Source organism: Coptis chinensis, chromosome 7, assembly GCF_015680905.1.
Source record: "Coptis chinensis isolate HL-2020 chromosome 7, ASM1568090v1, whole genome shotgun sequence".
NCBI classification, from domain to species: Eukaryota; Viridiplantae; Streptophyta; class Magnoliopsida; order Ranunculales; family Ranunculaceae; genus Coptis; species Coptis chinensis.
The window spans coordinates 11,605,805-11,627,465 of record NC_141462.1 but is presented as its reverse complement, the minus strand read 5'-3'; the positions used below and the strand labels follow the sequence as shown (position 1 = coordinate 11,627,465).

General features: G+C 35.2%; 1 long non-coding RNA gene across 4 annotated transcripts; it reads right to left on the bottom strand.

Annotated features, from left to right (window-relative positions):
- Positions 1-119: 119 nt before the first annotated feature.
- Positions 120-19,605, bottom strand: LOC147486006 (uncharacterized). Of its 4 annotated transcripts, none has more exons than XR_015200688.1 (5): positions 19,463-19,603; positions 4,044-4,177; positions 2,911-3,043; positions 1,725-1,994; positions 120-499 (listed from the first exon to the last, which is right to left on the bottom strand). It is a non-coding gene; the product is annotated as an uncharacterized LOC147486006 (long non-coding RNA). The 4 variants fall into 4 exon arrangements; XR_015200690.1 differs by having other exon boundaries at positions 19,491-19,585; XR_015200691.1 differs by lacking the exon at positions 4,044-4,177 and having other exon boundaries at positions 19,491-19,605.
- Between the last annotated feature and the right edge of the window lie 2,056 nt (positions 19,606-21,661).

Here is a 21,661-nt window from a genome sequence, read left to right as displayed (position 1 = left end):
CCCCAACATTGATTGCTCTTGGCTAACACAAAAGGGCTCACCCCACATCCCAGTCAAAGAATGGGCAATGGTATATTCATCGAGAAGATCAAGTCAAGTAACAGACTAACAGATACAACTATACAATAACACAAGTACATGCCATACCTTTCTATCATAAAAGGGTCTTACAACTCCCTTGTCAGTATGTTGCTATGTGCTTCATTCATTATCATACTCTAATCAAAACATATCCAAGTAAATCTTTGACAATACCTATGATTTATTCACCTCACTACATCCTGCCTAGATATCAAGCCCCTCAAGACTAATTTTTTTTCTAAACAATTATCAAGTATGTGTGCTATAACTTATATGTGGTACCCGAAGGCCTATCCAGATTACGAAGTAGAGAGAACAAGGAATAAAATTTTTACAGTCAGCTGCTAGTAATCTCCTTCTCCTTTGACTTGCACATGTCCTCTGCAGATTTAATAAATTTCTTTGTCAACTCATCGACCTGAAAAACAGACACAAATCAGATAGATGACACACACACACAAATCAGTTAGATCTTTGATTTAGATTTTCTTAATTCCTTATTCAAAATTCAAATTAATCAATTGAGACATCACATAAATTAAATATGAAATTCTTGAGTAGTCTACTTCCCTAAAACACCTTTGATTTAGATCTTTGATTTAGATTTGCTCTTAGTGTGGTTAGTCGATTCATGCATGCACCTCGTGATGTATATGAAGGCGGAAGCAACTTCAAATCAATAACACCAATGAATAAAATTGATAAAGCTAGGTGGTAGGGAGAGAAGTTTGGGGAGTGTGAAAGGGATAGAAGTAAATGGAACGACTTTATTCCATTTGTGTTGGTCCTGGTTATAGATCTCTCATACAATTTACATAGGAAACACACATCTTACCTAGATTCGCCGGTTTGCATTTATCGTGTATAATCGGCTAGCTAATCCAAAAGACGAAACAAAACATCATTCAGTAAGCTCATGCTATTTTTTTCTTTCATAAGTAGTAGGCACATTTCACGGCTTACAAGCACTCTTTTTTAACCAAAAAAAAACCCCCAATAAAGCCACTCCCAAAACGTACAAAGTCATATCTCATCCTACCAATTGAATGAAGGGTTGATATTTTGTAGATATGATCTCCCTACCATGAATAACATGCCCACCAAATTTCGGCTCATTCAAATATGTCTAACCTAATAAAATGTTATTATGAATTGGAAAATTTTGGACCGTTAGATAAACGTTCAAAATTGAACACTAGTTTTCGCAAGGTTAGACATATCCAAATAGGATGAAATTTTGTGGTGTATGCTATCAATTGTGAGAAGATCATGTCCACATAAAATGAGGTCTTTAATTCAATTTGTAAGTCGATGGAGTGGCTCTATCCTTCCCCATATATATATACACCAAAAGTACAAAAAAATACAAAATTTTCTTTGTAACAAAATCTCCGTGATAAATCCACATAATATTAAAAACCCTTTTTTACAAAACAAAACTATGTTGTTCACCAAATTATGAATTAGGATTCTTCTTGTTTACCACATCTTAATCAAAGTGAACACATTGCATTTCAGATATAAGCTTAGGCGATTTGGCTTCAAAGTACAAACCTCGACACTTATCAAAAAGCACAAACAAATTCATGAAGCGGGTAAGAACAACACAGATTCACACGAAATCCTAGAGATAAGATACTTACTTGACTTTCTTCCTTTAGCGAAACCTCTTTGAGTTTCTTTCAGAACTGAAATTCTAGCTGATCAGAAGCTCCATTAGTCACTAAAAGTTGGAGAATCCGTGATGGAGTTGAAAGAAATTGCAGGATGTGATGTAGGAGACACTTCTAGAATGGTGGATTGATTTCATCCAAAGAAGACAGGGAAATATCATTGAAGAAAAAGTTCACCTTAGAGACTGCCATGGAAACTAGCATACAGCAATGCAGCAAGGACCAGAAGTAGAGCCAGACCTATAAATACATTCCAAACGTGACGTTAATATCTTAACAACAATATCAAATCGACACAGAGCTCCGTTACTTCAATTTAACAAAGAAAAGAACTCCATCTTTCTTTCAAAATGGAAAAACAAATACACTATCAAAACTCAAAAGATACAGGCTGAACACTAGACTAGATAAATTACACAAAAAATTTCTTTTTTTAGATACAAGGACAGTAGAAGCACCAGGTGCGCTGCATTCTCTGTTTTATCATACAAGTCCCCCGATATTTCAATGATTAATTGTTTCTTGGGTGGTCCAAAGTATCACTCACATCAGCCAATAAGAAATTACTCGGCAATGTACGTTAATGTTGATAGCATAGCTCAGAATTAAGTGTGAAGGGTATTGTATCTAATTTTTCATGCTAATTAGTCATGTTTGAGAAACTTTATCGTACATTTAATTTGCAATATCCCACAGCCATTAAAAAAAACTGACTTTACAAATGTTCATTTTCTTTCCTTCACCAACCCTTTGCAAGAATCTCCAGATTATATTACATATCAAGATCTTTGGCAGATTACATCCTAAAAATATTTAAAATAAGTATAACATCTGATAATTATGTACGCAAAATGAGGACACAAGAGTCCAAAATAAGAAAACATATCCAACCAATATATCAGACTACAAACCAACAATTTATGCAACTACTAAGCTGTTAGCATAGTTATAGGGAAGGCATAGATCCTTACACTTTGATCATGAGTTACTTAGAATCTATAACCTAAACAACAGCAATACGACTCAAAGGCAACTTTTTGCCCCACCCTTTTGTACAATTATATGGTCAAGCATTCCAGTACAGAGCTCAAATGAAGAAATGAAAACACAAGATTAGTAACACCAGTGAATGCCTTAATGATGTTTGACACAATACCTGTAGATGCCCTTGCTTTCCGTAGCTCAATCAGTTCTCGTGATAAAGCCACTATCCATCAGTGAGATAGCAGTTGCCTTAACAGTTGGCCCAATATCTGGCACAACTTCAATTGTCTTTCTACCTCATCATCCTTTACAACAAATAAAAGTTGGCTATAAGATTCTTAAGTTTTAAGACAGTAAAAAAAAAAAAGTTGGTTATGAGGTTCTCAAATTTTAGGAGATATTAACTTCAGCAGAAAATAATTACTCAAGTCTTACTCTGTGCCAAAATGGTTATACACTTATACCTTTATCACATAGGGATATCCATTTTACGATTTTACTATTAATGAGTGCAGATCCAGAAGTATAGACGTCTAAAATGCTTTTGCACCAAAGTGGTGTAAGTAATGTTTAAGGATGAACCAATGAATTATTGAAAGCATCATAGGAATTTGCTTTCTTTCTTTCTTAATATTACATTTGTTACTAGGCACTTTTCAGTCTTATTAAAATGCAAAGTACAGGTACTACCAAAGTCCTTCATTACCTCCAAACTAGGTTGGCACTTCACAAGAACTAAACTCTAAATCTAAAGATACCTAGTTTACAGTTTTCCTAGTCTTACAATTATAGAAAGTTTTTATAAGTGAGTATATATCCTTTTGTGTTGATTCAAAATCCTGTGTAAACTAGACATCCAGGGCTACAAGTTTCATGTTATGCCCTAAGATAATAACTGTTGTTTTGGCTTTGTAAACAGACCTGCAAAGTGGACTGTTTTGAAATTTTATCTGGACAGGTTGTGATGTAACCCATGCATATAATTCTATACTTAATATTATTCTATGAATCCAAAACTAAATGGAAGTAGACATTATTCTATAGGGTTTTTTAGACATTGGTCCTACTATTACTATTGTAATTAGACTTTGGTCCACAAATGTTGAAATATTAGTTTTTGGTCCTACTTCTGTTACTTGACCATCAGTCAACTTAACTGTGGTCACGCTGTTTGCTCTTTTGAAATGGCAAGAATGCCCTTGAGCGTGCATCACACGTGCTTACAAGTAGGACTAAACTCTAATATCTAATTTATAATAAGGACCATGTCCTAACGTGACATTATTATCTGGGTCAAATACTAACTTATCTTTCAGAGTGAGAGAGGACGACGGTTTAGACAATGTGTATCTTCCAAACTCTTGTTTCGATCTTCTGCAAATCTTCATTATACTCTCTAAGTTTTGCAAGCTTTTCTTCAAGTTCCATAGTATATGTGTCTCGCAGAGAATAAAAAAACAAAAAGAAACCAGAAAAATTATTTAGAAAACACATGCATAGAATAAGGAAGCTAGAAAAATTGTTTAGAAAACACATGCATAGAAGAAGCACTATGGTGTCGTGAGTATCTCACTACAAAGTTACTAGTCACAAAAGAATTAAATATCCATCTTTCTAGTAGGATCTTGGAAACATGTTATCCAAATCAAAGACATAAAGGTTCATATAATCTTTACATGTTCGGTCCATTATGAGGTGAAACAATGGAACATATTAAATTTTTACTTGAACATTGAATGACAATTCTACTTTCTGGAATTATACCCACAACTTTTCCTCGGATACACGTTCTTGATATCCACAGAGATTTAATACATACACTTATAAAACATTCATCGATCAAAAACTGTGTCGTGAAAATATTAACCCTAACACGATTAAAAATAAACAAACAAGAAAAATCTTTACTCTAACAAAAAATCCTATAGATCCTAAAATAATTACACCGATACTAGTTATGTTGTTTAGTTTCTTATCTATCCTACATATTACTATTTCTGGCGCAAAAGATGACACTGAAGGCGGTGTTTTGAATTTATTCCCCACTAAGAGAATTGGTTTATGCAACGTATCAGCCAATTTTGAAGCAATTTATTGTAGAACTTGAAAAAAAAATTCCTCAATATGGGAATCAAATTACATCTGAATGGTCCATTAGAACTCTCAAGTAAAAAGTAGTTTTACTATAAATTAGATATTAGAGTTTAGCCCTACTTGTAAGCACGTGTGACGCACGCTCAAGGGCATCCTGGCCATTTCAAAAGAGCAAACATCATGACCACAGTCAACTAAGTTGACTGACGGTCAAATAACAGAAGTAGGACCAAAAACTAATATTTCAGCATTTCTGGACCAAAGTCTAATTCCATAGTAATAGTAGGGCCAATGTCTAAAAAACCCTATTCTATACATAAAATTCTTCTTGGAGTCAAATAGTTTTAGGAGTAAACGGTGTAGAGTTTCCAGTCCACACCCTGCTGTCCTCGTTCTCATTTTGGCTGAGACCATCAACATAAGATATTAAAACTGAAAGTTTTAGCATCTTGCGGTCAAAAAAACCTCTCCTGATGTTGAAATCCAGGATTGACCATCATTGCTAAAATAAACAAGACCTCTAACAGACCAAAACTTCTTCATTTTGTTGTCTTTGTAACAGGTCCAGATAAAATTTTAAACACCTATTCTTTGAATGCAGCTGCATAAAGGAGATATGGTCTAGTGTGAAACGATTCCTGGGATAATGGGATTAAAGTTCAAGCAACTAATGGGAATCAAGAATGGCATAGAATCATGAAGTTGTGCGCTAAGAATACCACTGCAGTTGATATTTACAAAGCCTTCATCTATGAAACTATAAGTTATGCTGGGAGAGACTGTCAGGTAGTGAAAACTAGAATTGTCAGTGACATTCTTCTCTACCTGCAGAGCAAACTGATGACTACTAAAGATTCCATTCAGGACAGAAGAATCATAGAAAGACTAGGACTGCGTGTTCAGGTGATTTCAATGCAGCCAGTCTAGTGTATCTGGGTTAAACCTGGAACTGATTACGTAAAATTAAACACTGATGGAATTGGTGTCTTCGTCAGAGACAATACAGGGGATACCCTATTGGCTTTCACAGGTGCAGGAGGAACTAGGTCAGCACTCTTTTAAAAGTTAAAGGCCATTCATGTGGGACTGCAAGGATGCAAGTAAGGAATAAGATTGTTGTTGCAACTGACCGAATGCTTTTTTATAGTGAGGTAAACATCAATTTATATATTAGCAATATACAGGGAATAAGTACAATGGAGGATGAGATATAATACTAAGGAAATTGCTAAGAGAGCAAAAAAACACAAAAAACTACAAGAAAATACAAAAAGACAACAATGAATTAAGCTTCTCAAATGGTAGTTTCCCACGAAAATGCAAAAGACCCAAAGGGTATCTCCTTGAACTCCCTCCACCGCTTACACCAAAGGAAAAACAATCCATTGATCTGAAGAATCAACTATGCAACGTCACGGCTTTTAGCCAAGTGCCTCAGGTTCCTTTCCAACCATATGCCTCAAAGTATCGCGAAGAGAATGACGTTCCATGCCTTCCTTTTAGTACGGGTGGACCATAGGTTAGATTACATCATCAAGAGATGCATAGACCTAGGAGACACCCAAGTAATTGAGGAAAATTGAAATAAATAGCTCCAAATGGCGTACGAATAGGGGCAGAGGACAAGGATGTTAACAACGGATTCCCTAGATGCATAACAAAAAGGAAAAAGGTTAACAATAATCATTTTCCTTTTCCGAAGGTTGTCACCCTACCCAAAAACCGAGTAGCAAGAGAACCCGGATGGAATTTTAGCCCTCCAAATATATTGCCAATGATAATTAAGAAATGATAAGATATGAGGTTGGTTAGCCGAGCTGAGGAGAGCTGAATACCAAGATTCAATAGTGAAAATTCCTTTTGGTATCATGGGCCCAAACCAGCTGATCTTGGAGAGTGGGAATAGGCCGAAGCCCTAATCTTGCCATCAAGGCAGCTAAATCGTCAATCTCTTAAATATTGGATGCATGTCTAAGATCAATGTTCCATGAGGCAATACAATCTACCATAAAAATAAAATCCTAAACAGGATGATGCTTCCTGTCAGACATGGCATAGAAATTTCTAAATTCCATACATAAAGGTCTATCACTAATCCAAACACCCTCCCCAAATCTAACCATATTCTCTTTATCGACTTTGTTGAGAATGTCAGTGTTAGGTGTCTCTTATTGTGTCTAAGTGCTAGTTTTAGTAGTATTGAGTAGTGGTATTTAGTCCCACATTGAACAACTAGGAGACATGTGTCATGTTCTCTCCGTATTTAGTCAGAGTGAGTCTTTGATAATTGCAAATTTTGTTATTATCAATATACACATAACTTTAAGATAAAGACTCTTGAGAGGCAATTGAGAGAGTGTTGAGGTCTCTTTGGTCTTTTGCTCATTTTTAACTTTTTTTAGTCCGTAAACCCTCTCTTGGAGGAAGTTGTCCTTCTGGGCAACTTTGGCCCACGCCCTCCGATGGCCCTTTGCCATTGACTCTTTAACAGCGACATCATGGAAGTTGAGGAGAACACAGATCCGCCTTATATCCCAACTTTAGACGGGTTGGTGATAGATCGTGCTGATCCACAAACCACATAATCTATCTCTAATGGTGTGAGATCCTAGAGCTACCTCTTTAACACAAGTAAGAATTCAAAACTCAAACCAAATCTTAAGAAGGTATATCTTAATAATACTGATGGTGTTGCTCAAGTCCCGCTAGACATAGTGGAGGAATTGGAAAGATCATGTGATTGGATTTTTTGTGGAGAAGAGATTATCCTATTTGTTCAATTGTTTGTTAAAGAAACCTTAAACAAACAATGGACAGTAAATGGTAGCTATGAGATGATTGCTGATCGGGATTTATTTTACTTCAAATTTGTAAATGATGAAGATCGATAAATGGTAATCGAGCATGGTCCCCTGTTCATCGCAGGAAGAATCTTTGATGTTAGACCTTGGTCTGAATCAATAGAACAATACATAAACAATGACAAAGCTGTCCCTATATGGGTTAAGATTGCTTTTACCAAAACAGTTATTGATTTTGTTTCAAGTATTCTGGGAGAACCTATTTGCATGGATGATCCTACAGCAAATAGGACTCGCTCAGTTATGCACGAGTGTGTGTGGTTGTTGATACTGATTTTGAGTTTCCTTCTTCTAAAAGAGTTAAGTTGAGTTCTTCTAAAAGACTTAAGTTGAGTGATGGGAACATAGTGGACATCAGCTTCAATTATAATTGGAAGCCTGCTCTTTGCAAGAAATGCAATGTTTTTGGGCAAACTGATGCTAAGTGTCTGAAGATTTTGAAGAACAAAGATGCACCACCTGCTCTACATCCAAAACCTTCTAAGACAACGTCAAAGAAAAACTGAAGCAACGACAAAGATGGACTCCCAGGAAGTTTGCTCAGCAAGGTCAAATAGTACTACTATTTGCATTATTAGCATCACTATGGTATTAAACATATTCTTCATAGAGTTTGACAATTTCATCTTTACTACGACTACTAGTATCAAATCATTTAGTAATTTCAGTAGAATTTTGAAAATTATTTAGAATTATATCTAAATAATGTTTGAATTATTTAGCAATTTCATAAACTGATTGCATTATATCTAGTCCATCATAGTTTGCTCTAGGATCTAAAATGTAAGCAATTCCATACAATGTCGGAATTTCCCCTAATATTTCACAAATTTCTTTTCCATTGTTTCATCAATAGTTTCAAACCCATTAATATCTCTATAATAGTTAAAAACCAAACTAACACAAACCAAATGATTTGTTATATAATAAATATCGGAAAAGAAGGCAGTAGCATCATTAAACATACTTAAAAAATCTCTAATCATTTCTGTCATATTCCAATCCTCATAATATTCGGTTTGTGGACATTTTTTATCATTCAAATATCTTTTAATTATGCCATAATATGGAATAACCTCTTTCAACATAACATTTTAAGCGTGGAATTTCATCTGTGTTGGACATCAATAGGAAGTCTTCTACGATTTAGATTTAGATTTAGATATGCAACATTACATGTTTCATGAAATGTTTGATATCTTGATGGAGCAATGAAAATAAATTGCAAATTATCTTTAATACAGGTTAGTACTCCATGAATTTCAGAAATTTTTAAACCATATTCAACAATTAAATTTAAAATATAACAATGATAACGAACATAGAAAAGTTAACCATTTAAAGGCAATGTCAATGAGCATGTCAAACCTATTTAAAATTCAAACGAATATTAACGACACTATTATTTGAACTTTTTCTATTTTTTAATAAGTTTTGGGGTTGAGGCAGACCCCAACCTTTTTCATTACAACAAGCAAAAGCTTACAAGCTTACAATCCTCCCTAAGAGTATGGGCCATTAGGAGGATATTCAATTACAAAGAAACATAATCCATCCTTAGTATGGGTCATTAGGGGGATATTCAATTACAAAGAAACATAATCCATCCTTAGCAAAGGATTTAGTCTCTGCCAACACAAAATGCTAAAACTACCTAAACAACTAACTACAAATGCAAGAAAACAACTTAGCCCCATTGTTCAGCACACAATAAGAGAACAAATTAAGCCTAAAATTTTCAATTGGTCCTGTACCACGACTAGGTGTAATGGAACTCTCTTTCCATTGATCACCCTAACTTCTAACTTCATGATGTTCATGCTAAAGAGACAGCCAACTAGAGTCTCAACCTACAATCATAACAAGAGCAAGTCAACTAAGTCCAGCAAGCTATACCAAAGACTTGATAGATCTTAATTCAACCCCATGAATCCAGTCCAATAACTAATGGGTAACACATCCCAACTTATGGGTCAAATCTAACCCATATCATCATCTCTTTGACCCAGCCAAACAGATCCTCAACCTGCAAATGGGTCAACCCAACCTTAAGTGAAAGGGTCGACCAAGACCGATCACCCGCTTCCATGTCTATAAATCTGTGCAAGACCCAAACGGGTAGGACATCTTTTAGACCCGATTCTCATCTGCAACATGTAACGATCATGTCGAGAAATCATGCATGCCCTGTTGGCTATGAGCACCAGGGGCAGTTCTTTTCCCAAAGACTTTCAAGCAAATAGCCTAAAGAGGAGAGCAATAACTTGTTATAATCTTGCCTCTTTCTATAGCTTCATCAACCCCTTCACAGAATTAATCGAACCCTATACTAGGATAGGATAAATCTGGTTTGTAAAAACCTCAAATGGAACAGATCAAACCATAGAGGAGATAGACTCCTACCACTACCATCAAGATAGAATACAAGGATCTCCAAGTATAACAATAGTTGGTCAGATCCGATATTGAAATAGCTTTAGAAATGTTAAAACATCCAAAAGTTATTACCTTTCCCCAAGAACAAGCCGAATCTCTTCCAAAGTTGTAGCTTTTCACGTAGTCACGTAGTGGTCAAAGGAGAACACTATAATCTCATACCCTTCAGAAGTAGGAACTAAAGAAGGATGGTGAAGTCTCAAGAGAGAATAATCAGCCACTGAATGCCAAGAGGCCGGCTCCAGTGGCCAACCAGTGGAGGCTCGCTCTCTTTTCTCTCTCTCGCTGTTTTGAGTTTTTCAAAAAACAATTATCATAATATTTGAACTTGCATTATCTAAAGAGATGGAAAATATTTTATTATATAAGCCCAATTTATGAAGTTGCTTAACAATATAACTAGTAACCTCATCACCCATATGTGGGTAATCTATTTGAGCAAAACAAACAATTATTTTTATCAATTTCCACTCAAGATCAATAAACTGAACCGTAATTGCACAATAAGCAATATTTTCGTTTGAAGTCCACAAATCCGAAGCCAAACAAATTCTTCCATTCCAATTTCTTAAAGAGACTTTAACTTATCTTTTTACTTTATGAAGATTTTGACAATATCTAATCGTGTTAAGTGAAAATTTTACAAATTAAGGACATAAAGATTTGCGTATCATCATTTCAAATTCAGTGCCCTTGACGGTTGTAAATGGAATTTTCTTTTTCACAATCCACCTCATAATTTCTCTTCTAGCCGCATATTGAGTAAAACTAAAATGAATCAGTTAACCATTGGGTCTCATAGTTAAACTTGGTTTATTAAGATCAAGTTATCTTTTTTTGGCACAAGCTAATATATGTTCTCCAAGACTACCAATGCCATCATTTGCATTTGCACCTAATAACTTTGCACACATATTACATCTGACTTTTTTATTTCATACTCTGTCTTTATGATCATGGATTTCTAAGAAATCATAATTTTGTCAAACCAAGGATTTTCTTTTCTTTTTCTTCACTCAATTCGCGAGTTGGAAAAAATTCGCTAACGTTTTAAGACTATTACGAGTTTGTGATAGTGTCATTTCACCAAATTGAGGGATCAAGATTTGGAAAATATCCCAATTGGTAAGTTGGATCACTCTCATGAATTTCATTAAAACGTGGATTATCATTAACACTATCTCTACCTCCCATTTTAAAATTCTAGTGATAAAAAACACACTTATGGAAAGTAAAAGTTAATACCAATACACATAACACATGCAATAGATATTTTACATTTTAACTAATAAGAAGGGGATTTTTGGAAGAGATGGAGGGTAACTTAGATAATGTGATAACTCGAGGAATTGAGGGTGATATATAAATTTGAGAGAGTAAGAGTCTGTGAATTTATGAGTTGAAAATGTAAACAATTAAGCATTTATAATTTTTATGCTTTGACAATATTTAACCTCAAAATATAGTTGTTGGAGTGTCAAATTGTCATATTAAGGCCAAGAGTGTCATTTGCTCAAAATATAGTTGTTGGCGTTTTGACCGGTGAAATACTCAAAATATAGGTTCATACATTCCATAATAATGGCAAAAAAACAGCCATAAATGGCTAGTTTAATTTTTTTTTTTTTTTAATGATGGTTGGGCCAGGTCGGGGCATATTTGACCCTTGTGGGGGTGGGTGGGTGGGTTAACGTGGAGTGGTGCCAACGGCTTAACGGGCAAGTTTGAAGGCAGTACTTACACCCAGTGGCGGAGCCAAGAATGTAAGTGAGGGTGAGCCACCCATAAACCAAGCAATAAAATAAAATAAAAACACTAATTTTTTTTTAACTAAAAATTCAAACCCGGTCACAAAACAAATATATTTCGAACATAAAAAAATCATATAAAATAATTGCAATAAATGTAATATAAGAAAAAATAAGAAAATAAAAAATAATTCAATCTAAACAAATACTTATTTATAGTTGTCCTCGGCCTTTCTTTTTTGTCATCTTTCTTCATCTTTTGGAAGCGTTGCAAGATCAACTCGGTATCAATGCTATCAAAAACTTCTTTTTCAATGTATGTTATTAAACAATCATTCAACCATTCATCCGCCATCCGATTACGCAGACGATTCTTTATGCTATTCATAGCAGAAAATGCCCTCTCCACAGTAGCAGTAGCAACAGGTAAAATCAGCGCCAACTTAATCAACAAATACACAAGTGGGTACACAATGTTTTTCTTTGTCTCAACCATTATTTTGGCTAGGCTGCTAATTCCGTTTACTTTACCAAACTTAGTATCGAAACGCACATCAATGATATAATTCTCAAGCTGATCCGCTAATTCCATCTGATCTATCTCTGAAAAATCATCGGGATAAAATCTAGCAAAATGGATCAACTTTTGCTTATCGAAAAGCGAAAGAAAGCGACTCACAAGGATCAAGACATGTCATGCAAAGAAGTAATAGTGCGTGTTTGCTTCATTAAACCGGTCGTTTAACTCTTGAAGTTGCAAATCAATACAGTGATAGAATAATCCAACACGATAGTAATGTAAATTGGTGCTTCCTTCCGCTCTTCGTCGAGACCTCCCTCAAGCCACATACCTCTCTTCCATATTTGGAACAATCACATCATGTTTGGCACATAGTGAAGAAACTTCAATCAAAAGACTATCCCACCCATCATCTCTCATCGTCTGAAAGCGTACCTTTGTTATTTTAACAAGAGTCATAGCATTGACAATATCTTTCTATTTTTTTTTAATAGATACATGATGGTTTCTGTTTTGATTTATATATGGGTGGATAAATACGAGATAAAGAGGAACACAAGTAGTATTGGGTTTTCTATTTGCTTTAACCGAATCAAATTTGTACATCAAGTACATCACATGACATCAGCACATCTCTTTTGTTTCCTCTCTCATGACTCATGAGCACATGCCACTTTTCTTTTTTTGTTTTGTCTTTTACCTGTTACCACTTAGCGGTTAGCGGCTATAACTAGTTTTTTTTGTTTGGGTCGGTGAATGCGCTACCGGTTAGCGACCATAACTAGTTTTTTTTTTTGTTTCGGTGGAGTGCACGCCGGGGTGTATCTTTGAGCCCCCCTTGGCTCGCCGCTACACCCATAGCCAAACAATATAGAAACGGGGCAAGGTGGGTCAATTTTGGGGCCAGTCAAGGTTTGGGTAGCGGGTCAAGTACCCAACAGACACCCCGACTTGACTCACCACCTGAACTCGGATTGACCTTAAAGTTGACCCGCCCCGCCCATTGCTATACAGTCTGGCTATGGCCTATGGGTGTATGAATCATCCTCAAACCCGACCCGCCAAGCCGCCCAACTGCACCGGTAGTCGTTACAAAAGTTTGACCCACTTCAACCGTTAAATATGACCCGACACAGTCCAACCCACCCCTTTAGAAAATTAGACTAGCAATTTTATGGCCTTTTTTTTTTGCATTGCTCACCAACCACCATAAAAACCCCAATAACTATATATTGGGCAAATGGGACTGTTGGCCTAAAATATGACAATTGGGCATCTTAACAAGTAACAACTATATTTTGAGGATAAAATTATCATTTGCAAACACACACACACACACACACACAAAATTATATATATATATACCCCAGTTGTTTGCATTTTCAACTCACAATCTCTCTCAAATTTAAATATTACTCTCAATTGAGTTTTTAAGTTATTTAAGCTACTCTATCAAGATATCAAACTTCTCAAGTTAATTTTAAGCTACTTTGGACTTTTAATTTAAAGTGGAATTTGGGATCATCAATTATCAAGTGTTAGAGTTCAAGTCTTCATCTTCAAAGCTTCATTCATTTCATGTGTCAATTCTAATTCGGTTAAGTTATAGTCTTTTTTTTTTTGTTATAAGTATCGTTATTTATTATATAGTTTATCAATTTGTTTCAAAAATACCCATCTTACTAATTAAAATATCCATTGCATTTACATTGGTATCAATTTTCAATTTCCATTTCGTAAGTTTCTTTTGATCACAACAATTTTGAAATGGATGTTGGAGATGGTGCTAATGAAGTAATTATATCAATATTTTAATGAAATTCATAAGAGTTACCCAACTTACTAATCAAAATATTGTCACTCTTATCTCTTGATTGGTGAAATAGCTCCATCGCAAACTCTCAATAGTTTCGAAACTTTAGCGGATCTATTAAAACCTAGGGATTTGAGAGAAGAAAATCTCCGATTTGACCAAATCATGAATTCCTGATCATTATGAAGTTTATTGTCATAAAAACATGGAATAAAAAAAACTTGTTGTCATATGTGTGCAAAACTATTTTGTGCAAATGCAAATGATGGCACTAGTAGGCGATCATACATTACTTTGTGCTAAAAAAAAAAAAAAATGAACTTAGTCAACCAAATTTAACTAAAAGCCCGAATGGTCAACTTATTGTTTTCAATTTTACTCAAGATACGACTAGAAGAGAAATTGTAAGAAAATGAAATTCTATTTACAACTTTACAACCGCCCGAATTCGAAATGATTGTATGCAAACATTTATGTCCTCAATTTGTAAAATTTTCACGTAACACAGTTAGAACCGATATTGTCAACATCTTTATAGAGGAATAAAATAAAATAGAGTCTACTTTAAGAAATATGATTGGAAAATTTTGTTTGACTTCCGATCTGGGACATCAAACCAAAATGTTGGATAATGTTCAATTACGGCTCACTATATTTGTTTTTTGAACAAAGCTTCAGGTTAGGCAGACCCCTACCAGTATATTAATATCATAAATTATTAAACCCTCCCAAACAGATCAGGAGGGGACAAAACACATAGGGTCCCAAATACATTAGATAGCCTAAAGGCTTTACAATTCTTGCAAGCGCACAATTGGCATCCTAGAACCTAATTACTGATTACATCACAAGGATGCATGAATGCACTGCACTTTACTCGAAACCAATGACCATGTCTGGCAGACGAATAATTGAGCGGTACATGTATCCAGTCTGTCTGAAACATCAGTTCAATTGGGTCAAGAACCGCATTCAACCTTCACTTGTCCATGCTACCTCAAAATCTTCAGCTCATGGAAGCAAGAGATTTTGGCCACCAATAAGTAGCAAGCTCTACAGTAACATAGTTTGAGCTTCTCCAACCAAAAGTTTCATAATCCCACAAGGGGAAGAACATAATCTCCAAATATTCAATGATTGGACAGATTCGCATACCCAAAAAGGAGACTAGATCAATGGGAAGAACATGATGGCCAGACACCCATCGCACCAATCACCACGATCGCAACTCTTTAGCTTTGCTAGCTTGAACTTGTTGCTCCATAAATGAACAGCAACACCCTCCAAGTGTTGTCTTACTTCAAGCATCATGTAACCTGTGATTTTCTTTAAGCTCAAACTCCAGTTAATAACCCTCCACCAAATCAGGAGATCCTTAAGAGCTTGGAAACACAGTAATAAATTAACTATTGTCTTAACACATGAACACGACCAGTGACGCAACCTTAGCCTAGGATTAACAATACATCTGTTTCACGGCTAGCACAATGGAAAACCATTGTCACCTAAACATCTTCTGCGAAGGTCGTGTTTATGGTATGAATCCCCAACAACCAAATAATCCCTGCATTGCACATTCCCATTTTCCGATCTCTGTATGCTAGAATGATTGATCTAATCTGAGTATAAGAGCTGTTGATGTATGCTAAGGTGCACACCAACAATCAGTCCTTTACATCCAATCCAAAGAGATAGGCTTCTTCCTTTTCTAAGCAGCAAACATAAGATCTCCTTCAAAGGAGCATCTTTTCCATTCAAACAAACCCCTTTCTAAGGATTTGCTGGATGGCGAAAACCGATTTCAGAATACAGCTTTAATGTCCACAATATCGGTTCTAGAAGCATATAACCCTCAAGCAACAAGCATGCTAATTCCAAATAAAGGAAACCCGGATCTTCAATAAACAACTTGTTGATCAGATCTGAATCATAACTCCTAAAAAAGAACTAAGCAACCCAAATGGGAGTAGATCTCTTTCAAGTACAAGATTGAAATTTGAAAAGTTTCAAGCTTTGCGTAGTAACATACAAAGACAAGCATAATTACCTTGTTCATTTTGACTTGCAATGTATATATCTTGAAACCAAAGCTGGGATTTGCACTTGAAGTTCAAAGGTCAGCCCTTCTTTATGATCCTTAAAGATGTGAATCCTGGGAAGGACCAAATCTCACAACCCTCTCTCGATGAGAGAAACAACACTTAACAAGACCTAGAAGAACCTATTTTGATCATAGCCTGACCACCGGACGGTCAAGAACGATGCCAGTGGTCAGGCTCTCTCTCTCTCTCTAGCACTCTCTCTTAATGGATTGATTAGTTAGTATCAAGAACAAACAAAGTAATGGATTGATTGCTAATCAGTTTTTCTAGAGTACGTGAACTAGCAGCCACATCAATTTGTTTCCGGCTTGCTATATTGGTCTTGAGTGTAAATTGCATAAAAGAATTGTTTGTTTTGCTCAAATTAAATAGCTTACCCACATACGGGTGATGAAGTTTCTACTTATATTATTAAGAAACTTCACAAATAAGTCATCCATGATAAAATATTAGATAATGCAAGTTCAAATAATAGTGTCGTAGATGTTTTGACATGTTCATTGACATTGTCTTTAAATGGTTTACTTTTCCATGTTTGTTGTGGTTGCCATATTTTAAATTTAATTGTTCAAGATGGTTTGAAAATTCATGAAACTCATGGAGTAGTAACCCGTATTAGGGAATTTATTTTCAATACTCCATCAAGATATCAAGCATTTCGTGAGCCATGTAATCGTCCAAATTTGACTCCTAGAAAACATCTTATTGATGTCCAACATAGATGAAACTCTACCCATAAAATGTTAAAAGAGGTTATTCTTTATTATGGCATAATAAAAAAAATTTGCATGATTAAAAATGTCCACGTCCCATTTATGATGAGCATTAGAGTATGGCTTAAATCATTAGAGATTTTTTAAATATGTTTAATGATGCTACTGTTTTCTTTTCCGGTGTTTATTCTACACTACATTATTTGGCTAGTATTGCTTTGGTTTTTAAAATAGTAAAGATATTAATGGGTTTGATACTATTGCTAAAACAATTGGAAAAAAATTGTGATATATTGAGGAAAAACTCCGATATTGTATGGAGTTGATTACAGTTTGGATCCTATAGCAAAATATTATGGACTAGATATAATGCAATCAGTTATTCTTAATAATTTCAAAATTCCACTGAAATTGCTAAATATTTTGGTGCTAGTACTCTACATTCATATTACATATGAAATTGCAAACTTTATGAAGAATACGTAAGATACTCAAATAGTAGTATTATTTTATGTTAATAATGCAAATAGTATAACTACTAGTACAAGTAGTAGTATGCCTAGTAGTTCTAATTCCAGAAGAGGAGGTGCATTGACAATTATACAAGGTTGTATGAAGTCCACTAGTGGAACTGGATCCGAATTAGTACGATATTGATCCGAACCTACTGTTACCGAATTAACGATGATTTTAATGTATTGGATTGGTGGAAGTGAACAAACAAAGGTTTCCACTACTTTCAACAATGGCATGTGATGCACTAACAATTCCAATGAGAATAATAGCATCGGAATCGGCATTTTCTACAGGGAGACAAGTTCTTAGTGATTACCAAAGCCGAATGGTGCCACCCCATTAGGCTATTGTCTTGTAAGCCTTGAGGATTGGTTTATAGCGGAAGATGGTGCAATGGCAGAAGAAGGTGATGAGAAGATGATCGGAATGGAACTGGAATTTTTAAATCGAGATTAGATGTAACTTTTTATTTAGTATACCACCTGGTAATTTTATCACTTTTGTACTTTTTTGGTCTTCACAAGGGGATGTGGTAATGTAATTTGTGACTGTAAACCCAATTACCAAGTCTATCTAATATATAAATGAAGTTTTCCTATTCATTAGTTACTTCTTATCATGTGATTTTGGACTTTATTATATGCATGCAAATATATAATGGCCATGCACATGTGAAGAAATATTCCCCGTAGTTTTCAAAGCAATCTCAAAAAATTCATACTCGTCCCAAAAGTTTTTATGAAACTGGGATAAACAAGTATAGAAGATGAAATCTGGCCAACCCCTAGTTGACCAGCCCAAAACCCGCCCCATAATCTGACCCAACAGGACGGGTGATGGTACTAAGATATGGAACTTCAACAGTTCACCCTGCTCCGCCAGGGACCCTAGCTCTGCAACCCCCGGGCCCCACCCCGCTACTGTTACACCCGTGGCTGACCAGACCCACCATGTATTACACTCCTAACCATACAGCACCCTTGACACTCGACACGATACTTGTCTATGATAACTTCTTTCCATTAGCCTGTGTAGTTTAAGCGGTGATTAATCGCCTATTAGTAGCCGAGTAATCACTGTGGGCTAATGGAGCAATCTGATTAGGAAAAAGTAGCTATGTTTTTTCAAGATCCATTATTCGGCGAATAAAAGGTGCGGGATTTTATTTTCAAAACCAAAACAGCCACGACATATATAAACCAAAAAACCCACAGCTTTAACAGTTCAACATTGATATTGAGAACTAGAAGACGTTAAAAGCTTAAAACACAACTCCTTAGTGTTTTTTATGTTCTAATTTGACTTATGTAGACTATGTTGCAATGAGGCTATGTTGGCACTTGACACTTTGTTAGTGAAACTTAAGAATTTTGTGACTTTCTTTTGTTCGTAGTGATTGTTGATTACGTTTCGCTTCAATATGTATTCCTTTTTGAGCTACTAGTTACATGTGGCATACTTGCATATCTGTTATCAGTTGTGTTACCTAGGGGGGAGTGAAAATTTCTATTTGGGTTGACCCGATTATTTCCTGGTTAATCCCCAATTAGTTCAGATTACTAGGCCTAGTTGATAATCGCCTCCTGGACCAATTAACAACCTATTAGTCAGACTAGTCACTAAATAAAGTCTTCTTGAATCCCGGGATGCCTAATTCTTTGGGCACATACACCCTTTCACAAGAATTTATATGATACCTACGACCACAATACCATTATCACAAACCAGTTAACAAATTAGGGTTTCCATACAGAGTGGATATTAACCCGTTGCAGATATAAAAATGTTAATTTTTAAAAAAAAAAACAACACGTATTTGTTCTCTCTCACTTCAAAATTTAATAAGTATCAAAACTAGTGACTATACAGAAAATTTATGATACAAAGAACACGCAGTTTTACTAAAGAAACAAGAAGATACCTTAAATAAATGGGAGGAAGAAACCAACCGTATGTTCTGCCCAACAACTAATTTTCTTCTCAGGAACCAACTATTTTCTTTTATTTTAAGTATTTGTAATTAAAATCCAAAATGCTCGGAAGAATTTAAGACTTATAAGTGGGTTTTTTAAGTGGTAACTTGTGTTTTGTGTTGGGCCCAACAAGTAAAGTTGTGGGCTGGTAGTGCCAGTGCCAGTGCCACGTCAGAATTTTTACGCTTTTAGCTTTTAAGGCAAATTTAACTTTTAAGGGTGCATTTGGAGATGAGAAATGGAATTGTGGTGATAGTTAGAATTCTAATATAGAATCCGATTCTCATGATTATGCGAGAATTATGGTTGTTTGGCAAACTGTGATAATTCTCGGTAATTCTCACTGTCAATTTCCCACATGTTGTTTGGCTGCTAAGAATTCTCACATCAATTTCTCAGACAATTTTTTTTTTTTTTTTTTTTTTTTTTTTAGCTCAAGTATTTCACAAAACCAAAATAATAGTCATTCCAAACACAATATTCCAAACACAATATATAAATGTGAAGATCAAATTTCATACATTACAACATATTATACATCGTCAATCTTAATTTATCTAAGCTAACATATAAAATGGCCATTGTCAAAATTATAGAACATCAATTTATTTAAAAATAGTTGTAGCATAAAAATAAGAAACAAATGTCCTGTCATAGAATTTTTACGTACTTTAGACAGAAGTACATAAAAACTTATTGAAATTAAAAATAAAAAATAAAATAAAAAAACTGACTGAAATTCAAAAATGAACTAAAAATATTTAAAAATAGAAAGGTATGTTTTCAATCGTCAGATTGCAGTTGATCTCCAATCTCCTCAAATGATTGGTTTTCAATAGGGGGTTCATTCTCACTCATTATTTTGATCGTTAAAAAATTTAGCAAAGTGTTGGTACAGGAGAAGTGATCTTCCAAGATATCGTAGCAAGTGCCTTCTCTCTTGTTAAATTTACAAAATATGTCAATCATATGTGTATTAACTAAAATTGCATGTAGATAGAATATTTGTATATATAATTTGGTAGTATCGACATTGTTGATAGAGAGCTCCAAATAGCGTCCTTGGCTTGTACCTGATTTGCTTCATCATCCCATGTAAACCCTGCAATTGATATCAATTTTTGTACATCCTCTTTGATCATTTTCAATTGATAAACCCGACCTATAATACTAGGACCTGAGATGTCAACACCGCATATGCAACTCACTTTATTGGCAATACAAAAATAAATAATTCTAAAGCCCCTTCTATTTATGTCGCCTTCCAACTCTCTCAATGTGTCCACCAAAACAGAGTCCATTTCAGTTGTCCACATAACATAACGACATGGTAGGAAAGTTGGCATGAGAGAGCTGGAAGACGACATTGAGAAATATGAACTAAAGGAACATGAATTAACCATATAGTCACAAGCTAAAATGCGTGTAGACACACAAACACATAGAATCCCAAAGATGAAAAAGAATAGCAGACATTTGAATAGACGACCAGTGAGAGACAAGAGCTTTAAGGCCTCCAAACAATTCTTTATTCGCCAAGGAAATCATAAGTTTAATTAACAAACTATTTGTGATACTTGCAAGACTAGAATCATAAACTCGGCATTCCATCATGATACAATATTTCTATGACAAAGGGATGAGAAAACCGCCACTCGTGAGTCGAAGAACGTAATGGAATTTATTGAACTTTTCACACCCCCTTACATATACTAGCCATCTAGGCACGCTCGATGAGCGTGAATTGGTCCCTGAGGCTGTTGTTAACACACTTAATAGAACACACATTTTTTATCCCCTTTACAGCAGTATCTAGCAAAAATCAAATAAAGAAGGTAGTATCATCCACAATAGTATTTGATGTGTTTTTTGAATATCGATGGAAAGAAAAAGTGAGCTGGAATTCTGGAAAGATACTGAACCCGAATTCACAAACCAGTGCGAGAGAGGTATCATGCTTGGGATCAATAAAACTCGGGCATCCATTGAAAAGTTTTGCAAAAACACTACTAATCCTGGACGTCTATCTGAGTAACCTTCACACTTCTTTAGATAATCTGTACCTCTTTGAAGTAAGCATGAGATCTAATCATTTATGTCTCTGTATGTAAACCTAATGACCAAATTAAAGATTAATTGCGTTGGTT